This window comes from Coptis chinensis, chromosome 4 (genome assembly GCF_015680905.1).
Source record: "Coptis chinensis isolate HL-2020 chromosome 4, ASM1568090v1, whole genome shotgun sequence".
In the NCBI taxonomy this organism is placed as follows: domain Eukaryota; kingdom Viridiplantae; phylum Streptophyta; class Magnoliopsida; order Ranunculales; family Ranunculaceae; genus Coptis; species Coptis chinensis.
Window position 1 is genome coordinate 40,860,147 of NC_141459.1, and position 10,991 is coordinate 40,871,137.

Below are 10,991 nucleotides of genomic sequence, written 5' to 3' on the forward strand. Positions count from 1 at the left end.
TGGCCTTTAATCCCAGAACTTCTTAGCAACCAACCCTTTGCTCCTTTATATCGCCAAAGTGGCACATTTCTGTACATAATTGAGTTCCATGCCTGAAATACATAAAAGCACGTAATTAGCATTAACTCTTATTTATTACTCGCATAATTGGTCTAAAAGTATTATTATTAAGGGGTTAAAACTACAATTTTGGGCTCTTATCAACTAGCACATTAGGAATCAATCAAAGTAGAATCAAATCCCCCTAATTGCATCTTCATATTCACATCTTAGTATTTAATTGCCATAGTATAAGTGAAAACATCTTAATTAGTTCAATCACTAGATTAGTATAATTACAATCCATTACTCTCATTAGTTTTGTTAGAATTAATTAAACCAGTGAAACTTATGTCTAAATAAACTAAGAGTGGAATAAATTCTCTACTCCACATATTGCATGATAAACGAGAGTAGAACTTTGATCATCTAGTAGTAAAATAGCTTTTAGTTTTACTTATTCCTAGCATAATTAGTTAAGAGTAGGCAAAACTATTGTTTTACATTTATCAAACATTGAAGAAGTGAGCAAGGAATACAATAAACAAGATATATTCGCTAACCAAAGCTTTTACAGTTCCAATTACCTGCTGTGATCTATCACCATAAATTGTAGTTGCTAGAAAACCATTCGAGCACAACCAATATTCCACTGAGTCGGCTCCTTTCTTTGTCACCACAAAAATTAAAGTTAGAGCTTGCTGTGAAAGCAATAACAGGAATCACTAAACAACAGTTCGCACAATAAAATATTAAAGAAACCAAGTCAAAAAGGGGAAAGTAAGATAGGAAGAATAGAAGACTATATGAAGCCAGCATTGACAAATTATCTAGTGACATGGTAGGGAAAGCTATAAAAAAACAACCCATATCAACCGTACTACCTTTCCATGAGATCCATTCTCCCTTTGAGCATGAAAAAGGTCCATGAGGTGGCTTCTCTTATCTTACTCCTGAACATATACTCAACTCTTTGAACAATCAAATTGGTACTTGAACCAATCTTTCCAACAGCCAAAAAAATGTAATTTGCGAGTTTTTTCAAATAAATATGAGTTGCCAGCATGCTTTTTTCTACTGAAAGAAAAGGAAAGTTGTATGGAAGTGTAACTATGTAAGTATTTAGGAATTCCAACACGCAACTCAATGGGATTGTATAGTGGATAACCAACGTCATGTCCTTTAGGTGAACAAATTTGATAGAGTAGATAATCAAACTAAGAAAGTGAGAAAGACACATAACTTTATAGCTATGAAAGAAAATTATAGCTTATGGAATTAGTGATAAGGAAAATAGAGAATATATCAAACCTACTCGGACAACACACTATACCCACCATGAATGAAATCACTCACTTCAACAAATTGAACGACACAAATAACAATACTATCTTCTTCGCCTTCACGTCGAGTTCTTATTTGGTTTTAAACTATATATTTTCTTGTCCCGTGGCAAAAAATGTTTAAGATTAAAAAAGAATGAAGCTATACATATATTTCTCAATCGCTATGGAGCAATCCGTTACCAAGACTGATACAAAGTAAGCCCAGTAATATTGACTAAGATGATTCGTAGGAATTCACTAAAATAAGTTTATTCTAACTATTGTAATTGTTCCTCAAGTTCCTTGCTAGCCAGTGAATTCTGCTCAATTCTGTAATAGTTGTTCTTTTGACCCGATTCTAGCTAACTCTGATTCTTGGTGTCCTGACACCCTCAATTTTTCCATTTCCATTCAGGTCTAATTATAGAGTTTAATGGAACTGTAGGAATAGTAAGACCCATTGCTTCTTTCATTACCCTTCATAATAAAAAAAACATAACAATATACAATCAAGACATATCGCTATCAATGCTCAAATTACATATAAGAGTTCTTGGCATGTATGCAAGTACTTATAATAGTTTTTACTTTAAGGATTTTGTATTATAGACTGTGTATGCATTAGTCAATTAACTGTAAGATCTATAGGGAGTTAAGGCACACAAATTTATAAGGCGTGTTTTGTTGGAAAAATAGGTACCTAGGTTTAATTTGTACATATCGCCATGTCTAAGACACTAAATCAAATAAAAAATACTCCATACATGTAGATATGGCTCACTCAAAATAACCAATTTGCATAGCTTCAAAACGTTCAAGTAATTATTATCAGCTCCGAAGACTTTCACTTGAAGCTAGCTGTCTCTACTAATTGCTTAATTGTCTTAAAGTTAATTGGGTGTTATGTTAATTATCTCTTTGTAAGGTTCGTCATATCTCAAGAACTACAGATTCTACACCTTACCAAGTGTACAAATAGTAAAGGTGAATCAGAGCACGATGAATAGATGAACAATTATCCCTTGGTCAAAATTTGAGGATATACTGATATAGTTGATTACTTGATTGTTTCAGAAACTCAATATTCACACATACTTTACAACAAATATGTTGTTAGATTCCTTGTGGCTTTAGATGTAGCAATTCATTGTAAAAGTAATACACTACTTAACATATTTGGAAGCAGATCAGGAAAAAAAAACAAAGTACAACTTAACATTTAACATTGTACCCAAGTTTTCAACTTAACATTAATACCTTGAGAGCCACCCAACATCTTAAAGGCATTTGCAGATCGTCGGTGCAAATTTGGTGATCGACATCTTCTCGCTTTGCTATAAATCTGTGAGTTTGGAGTAGAGACCATTAAAAATTAAAGATTATCTTCTTCGTTGCAAAACCATGAGGTGATTTCTTTTTCATCAGTATATATTAAAAAAAAAACCTCAATTTTTCTCAGAATCGTAAAAAAAAAAATGAAAATCTTTAGAGATAATTTGTTTGGGTTCTTTACTGGAGTTGAATCCGGAAAGTAAGAGGAGAAGAAAGAGTTTTAGATGGAGAAGAAAAAGGTTTTTCTGAGTGTTGTGACCGAATTGGTTTTTTGGGTTTAACTTTAATATTGGATAGGAAACCACAGTTTAGTGCGTAGGGGTTTATTGAGTTTTTTAGTGTTTTGTTTGATGTAAAGGTTTTTTACTTCCTATTTAGTCTCATATTTTTTCTAAATTCCCTTGTTGACGTGGACAACCCCAATGAGCCCGAAAAGGGACTGCTATTATATATATATAAAGATAAACAAGGGTTTTGTAATGTTCAATAAGGTCTTAGTATATATATATATATAGATTCAAGTTCAGGATAATACCTTTTGGCTAACCGTGATGGATTTGAATCTTATGCGACATCTTAAATGGCACACACAGGTATATAGGTCTTAATTGCATTCTTCATCCACCTCCAAAGTCCAAATGTTCCAAACCTAGAAAAAAAACGAAAAAGCATAATAAAAAAGAAAATCACTAATCCATTGGACAGGGGCATTTTTGTAGTAGTTGTATGCATGAACTCATCGTCAAAATATATTGCAGTAAATATGGATTATGAAAATTAAAATTCATGTATTATTTGGATTAATATGTTCTTCTATTATGGAAAAGACAATAGTGACCTAGAAATACTATCAGGAACAAATTTTAGGTTGAATACAAAGCACTGCCCACACTACAACCATGAAAGCACAAATTAAAATTTGGCTTGGTGGGAAATTATGTTTTGGTCTCTGTGGTGCTTCTAGCGCGCCCTTCAAATGATTTCTCACCTCACAACCACTACATATGAAAAACTTTTCAATTAAACAAACCGATATAATTCACAAAATATAACTTATATATGGACTGACAAAGATCGAAGATAGGGGTAAAGGACATTACCAACCTCACTAACAGGGGTTAGTTTGATTTACTTGATGACATATTCAATTACACTATGCATTCACTACTAAATACATATCATAAGGAAACATTATTTCCTTCTGTACACATATCTTAAAAAACTAATTAAATTCTATGGGTCCTTGATGAATCTAAAGCTAAATAGATATTTTATGCAGCCATATCCTCGATCTTTTAAAAATGGAACAAAGAAGAAGCTTACCTTGGCTTCTTCAGACTGAAGGCCCTCCTGAGAAGATCTTGCAAGGTCCAGAAGGAGCCTTATTCCACCATTGGACATTACTACTTCTACCCTTTCAAAATTAACAGGAGCATTTTCATCATCAATGACGACAAAAGTCAAACACACTCCTGTCCATTGTATTATCGGCAAATAGCGAAGCAACTCCTTTAAATGTGTCCTTGAAGATGGCAAGTAACAACTTATCTCTTATACTATATCTCGCAAAATCACCTTTTGCTTCAAGAGATGGATAGTTCAGAGCACACATGACCTTCAAGCTTTCTGTTGACGATATGCAATAGTTTCAAAACCTTGGTTGGAAAAAATTCAGTCCTCGAAATGTCTAAACCAATCAAATTAGGAAGTTTATTCCACACTTATGATGCTGAATTCCAGTTTATATTTCTCGTCCCAGCAACAGAAAGAAAATGAACAGAAACCACATTTCCCAACACCACAGCATTAACATTCAAACAGTCCATAAAACAAATCTCATCCAATTGTTTACAATTTTTTGCCAAAGCATTAATAGCATCTTCACCAACATCCATAACTCCTGAAAGCCTCAGCTTCCTCAACTTAGGACAACACAAACCAACCATCTTAATAGCATCACTACTAATCCTTTCACAAAACTCAGGCCCAAGTTGAAGACTCTCTAGTTTCTCATGTCGTGCAGCCATAATTGATAAATTAGCATCAGTACCAATCACAATTTCAATTTGTCATAAATTACCCATTTTGTTTTCTTTATAAACACCAAAAAAGAGAGGAAAATTTAATACCTGATAATTAATTTTAGTGTACTTTCATAGCATAGTGAGACGAAACAATAGATGGCCCCAAAGCCATTGTTCAGATCCTACTTCATCTTTAGAGAGTTTTTTTTGTGAGAGACTTCGGAGTGTTTGATGAAGGCTAGGTTTTGTTTTATTATTGATTGATGTGTTGGGTTTTGGTATTGGAAGAGATACAATCTAATTGAAAATGGAGACGGAGTGTTTTAAAATGAAACGAAGGTTTAGTGGGCTTTGCTAATACTCTTTCCATTTTAAGTTGGAGACTTTTTAAGTTGTTCGCCAGTTTTTCTCCGTTTTTTTCTTAATCCATTCTGATTTCCCGTGAGTAAAAAGTAGGTACTTAAAATTTGCTGACATGGACACCTAAAAGAAGAGGAAAAGGGACTGCTATTAGGAGAAGAAATTGCACAAAGGGGCATTGTGGTTCTATTAGTATAGGCCCTACTCATAAAGGCAATAAAGGAAAACAATTACTTTAACTTCGAGGACAAACACCCAAATGACCAAAAGTTGACATACTAATCCATATATACAAAGAGAGAAATTATATACCTTCAGTATGTGTCTTGTATTAGCCAAGAACATTGGAATGGAATCAAGATTAGCAAAAAAATTTGTTTTTTGCAACCTGTTGTGACAGCAAGCCCATTAGCAACTGCCAAATGGAATTTCTAATTTCTAACAAAATAAGTTACATACGTGTACAAAGAAATCGCGCCCTAAATTTTTTTTTTATGAGATATCTAGTCTCACGTACCTTCCATATATACTCAAACACCAAACTCCTGCTACCAAGACATGTATGTGGCAAGTGGTCATATCAATGAATGACAATGTTCACCTAAAAGCATATAGCAACAAATTCAAAGTTAACAATTTTCAGCCAGAGAGACAATCAAAGATCCAAATAAAAGAAGAATTATGACACAATATGCAATAAGCTTTTCACAACTACTAAACTGAAAGTACAGCAGACAATTAAGAAATCTTCACATTATGACACCCAAACCATATCATTATATTTGGTGAAAAAGAAAAATCCCACAAAAACTTATAAAAACAAAGTAATAATGAAAATTAATAGATAGGAACTCGGTGGATTTAAACCACCATCTCTTGACATATACTTCCACACTCAAGTGCTCTTCCATGGAGCTAAAGATCTATATCTTAATACATAGAAGCATAACGTGCAGTGCAAGATAAACCAAATTAGAATAGGTATTGGTAATTGACAATTTTATATTTTTATAAAAACTTTGTAATCATAATGGGAACTATAAATCAAATTAGATATATTATTGAAGCTTACTCGCAGTTTCTTGAGTATGTTCTGGTATGAACATTGCGGGGAAACTTATGCTTGTGCTATTAAGAATAATTAGAGTCCAATGATCTACTCCAGGGGCTGGAAAGGTTGTGTCATCATTTTTGAGGTGTATATGGATTCAATAGGTGCAAGATGCTCAAACTAAAGCTTCTTACTGCTAGTCTCTTGGTTTTAGTCCACAACAACAAAAATTGATATCAACATGAAAATATTCAATAGACATACATTAATATTAAGAGTATGGTATCTTGCCAACGGAGAGTTTTTTTTATAATTTATGGACCCTATCTAAGTGTCCACGCATTTGAATGTTCAGTTGGGACCTAAGGGTCCTTGCAACTATTAGATATGCATGCTGCTGTCTCAGTTATTGACATCATAAAGAAAATGTATGACCCACATATGTCTTGCAACATTCAAACATTCCTGATACCCCACAAGTTAGCTAAATACATATATAAATAGGTGCAAAAGAGAATGAAGTGAAATCTGCACTGAGAAGGAAACCAAGCAACCATATAAACAAAGTTAGAGCAATCAATTGATAGGGATTACCTAACCTATAAAATTTGTGATGCTTACAAAGGTTACCCTCATATGGATATTATTCTCAACTGGTGTGACTGTATCAAGTTAACCAACAATTTCTAGAGTATTTCATTCCATTACCAAATTCACATTTGTAGGGTAACCTGTCAAGAACGGGAAACTAAGTTAACCAACAAATACGACTATGAAGAGGCAAAGGGTCATGCACTTTAGAAAGGAAGGTTACTTGAACATAATGGTTCCAATGAAAGTGACCCAAAGAGCAACATCCCAAATGGTGGAGAAATGAGAGCTTTTAAGAATACACACGGTGGTAATCTAAGTTGGTCATCTGCAACTAATATTCTAAAACTATTACGTTACAGAAAAATAATAATTATTATGTGCATAAATAATAATGTAGGTAGTCACAACCTAAATACATTTGCAATTCACTCACAAAATTTATATACAACTGAAAAAGCACGCAACACGTAATTATTTATATGTCGTTGTTTGTGTTACGTATCTTTTGCAAATCTTACTTAGCCTAATATAAATTGATTAGTATAGTGGCTAGCAAGGTATCAATCCTACTCTAAATAACTAAGTGATGATAATAGAAATTCCTAATCTAAATTACTCTAATGGATGCAAGTAAAAGATGTGGCTAAGAAATAATTAATATATAGTTGATTTGATTTGAGATTTAAGCTATGCATAAAATAAACTAAATTAAATATATAAATATGAATCAAGAGAGAGAATATCTTGGGAGAGATGAATCCACCAAAATCATAGAATTAGTCTAATAGATCTACCTATCATGCTTAATATAAATCACCAATAGAAACTCACCATACCTACAAACCTTATGCTCATAACCATGATGATAACATGTGGCTTTCAACGTGCTTTCTATCTTTCCATCAAATACTTCTTCAATCTCCAATGATATCTTCTATCTAACCAAATTGTGCTTTAAAGTGGCATTCAATATACAACTCTAGGTGCCATGGAAAATCCACATGTGGCATTAACCATACAACTAATTGAGGTGCCATAAAGAATCCAATCATCACACTAGAACACTAAAAACTAGAAGAAAAGAATCTAGGGTTTGTGGTATTTGGCTCTACACAATCTTGAATTACCCTAAGACCTCCTAACCTCCACAGGAGCGTTAGATCAATGGATGAATAAGAAGAAACTCAATGAGGGATTTAAACTAAAACATGATAGAAGAAGAACTAAACTAAAACATACGAAAAAGGCTTCATCTCCCCTCCCAAGAGAAGGGAGATTAGTCCCTCATACTATGCTATGAACACAATATGAAAAGGAATAATCTTTATAGCTATTAATTGTGAAGAGGTCTGAACTTTCTTCTCTCTTAATTCTAGATCTAAGATGCAAACACTAAATTTCCTAGATGATGTAAACTGAGATTTTTGTGCCTTATATATTGGCTTACATGCTCGTCTGGATAGAGATCCGAATCCTATGTTTATTTGGTGTCAAACTCTCTGTAATCTTTCTAGAAGCAATCCTAGAAAAGTTAAATTCGGTTGGACCAAAGTTGGACGTGGCCCACTTTGCCCTGCAGTTATTTCCCAAAGCCGCAGACTTTCTCGACAAACTTTCCTAATTCTTGTGAAACTCTGACTTCTTTTCCATGTTGATCTCATCTTCCTATGAAGTCGAAATTAAGGCTTTGAGATCAGATTGAATACTCTTCTAACTCAATTATTATCCTCTTTTAGACTCCCATTAGGCTTGGCACTTATGGAGACAAATATGACATTTTTGCCCTAGGCCTTTAGCTGTAATTCCCAATGACTCCTTTTTTACTTCTTTGACTTCTTTTCCCTCCATATTTCACATTTAGGTTCTTTGACCTGCAAAACCTCAAATTGCATCATATTAGAATATTTAAATATAAAATGGAGACTAACATACACATAATTGGAGTTATAAATCATTAATTTTTAGCACTTATCACAACCCCCAACTAGCATTTTGCTAGTCTCTTAGCAAATATGTGTTATACTAGAGAAGTGTTCAAAGCTAACAATACTAATTAAATAATAAACTAACTCACTTTCGCAGGCATCGCGGTTGCATTTACCATATGCAACAAGGCCTTAAACCTTTAAGTTACCCTTAAAGGACGAGTTATAGCCTCGTGAGGGTTTTCAGTTGATATACCCACAAAATCAATTTTATATATGAACTATGGTGAAATCTAGATAAAGCAATTTTTTCAGTTAAAATATCTAAATCAAAAGGTTACTACTTATCACACCCATGATCATAAAACATTAGGCTAAGGTTCTATTCATAAAGATAGAAAAGACTGACTAATCATCCTAACTAGAGCTTATTCATTTTAACCATTTTGATTTCTTTCTCCTTTCCAAGCAACAGAATTTCTACCTCACCTTTGGATTAGTATTTTGACTTCAAATCTCACCATTTCATACACTCACAAGAAAATCTCTCTCAGATAAGTTTTCTATTTTACCTCCATATGCAGGGAAATGAGTAAAAAGATAGAACATCCCACATATTTAGTCAGAAAGACGGAAATTTTCAAATATATAAACAAAGTCTCATGGAAAGAATGTCAATCACATTTGAAGTGTCGGGTCCTTCACTTTAGCATCCTCTCGCCTATTCTACACTTCATATCATACTTTAGTGATAAGTCTGGGTATTAAAATGGGGCTTAGGATAGGTTAACAAGAAAAGGGTAAAAATGATTCAAAAATTTCTGAGAATATACTAAAGACTTTTTGCTTTTGACCTTCTTGGAAATTTTCTTCACTTGTAGACTACAACACTTGAACTCTATCACTACTTTTGCTCAATTATTTATATATATATATATATATATATATATATATATATATATATATATATATATATATATATATATATATATATATAGCAAAAGGAATGATTTTCTTCATTTGACTTTGGTAAAATTTCCTTCAAAATCTTCTTCGTTCTATCTTTCTCTTTAGTTCTTTAGAAATCCTCAGAAATATGGTAAGGCTAATAATATGGGGTCTACTCCTTGTTTGGAGTTAGGTTTGAGGTGATTGGTTTAAGAATAAAGGGCTTAATATATAAGGCTCAAAAGTGGTTAATATGATAATCCTACTAGGTGGGATAAAGGCTGATTGGTTTACTACTTGACTTATCAGTATGATATTCCACTTTGAATAGACTACAAGACCTAATGGCTATCTCCCCAGTTGATGCCACCTCGTGATTGACCAAATCAAGAATAAATGAGACTACACAACGAATTTAAGCACTGAAAAATGGTTGAGTCAACTTGGACTCAGATTTACGTAAAGACTCTCCAAGAAATTAAAATTGAAAGGCTCAAGTCTCACAGGTCAAGTCTCTGTACTAATCATCTAGTTTGATAGAAGTTTAAGTTGCTCTTTCATTTGAAATTCCTCTAGTGGTGTATTATATGAACTTACTTTAGACTAAAACTTTTATCAGTGAGATCTATTTCTAGTAATAGAAACTTAGTCTAAAAGTCTTACTAATCCTGATTATGACTTATAATTTCCAATTTTCATTAGCCAATTTAAATGATAAAAATATATTTTTCATCTAGAATCACCATAATTCACATATAAACTTTCTAAATATTGTAATTAAAATATTGCAAAATTTTAATTCTCACCCCCCTAACTAAATTAGGCAATGTCCTCAATGACTAAATAAAATAACTTAAAGCTTACCATAATTGAAATAATCAGAGAAGGAGGGATATTACCTTAAATGTGTGCAAAATTACATCAGCTAAAATCTGTAGAATTTATATCCTTAACAAAAGAAATAGGAGTAATGATTCGTGAGGATTAAAATTACTACAACGACTAAATATTTGTCATGTGCATGTCTATAGAGTTATACGTCTCCAAAAAGGTGGAGGTAGAATGTAAGAGTCAGATGTACAAATGACACGACTGAAAATTTTAAACAATGAATAACAGTAATAATAATAATAATAATAATAACTTAAAATACGGAATACAAGATTTGTCTCTGCCTACAAGGCTACAAATAAGAGTGATAAAACCATAATAGACAATCAAGTACATGAGTGATCATATTAATAAGTACTTGAATACATAATCTTAGATAAAGGATTCTATTTTGATTTCGGACGACCTCTCTTTTGAACGGATGTTTCAGCTTTGTTATTCTTGAGCGTAAGAATATGTTCCATCAACTCCTTATGTCACTGAATACTTATCTCCTCCTTGT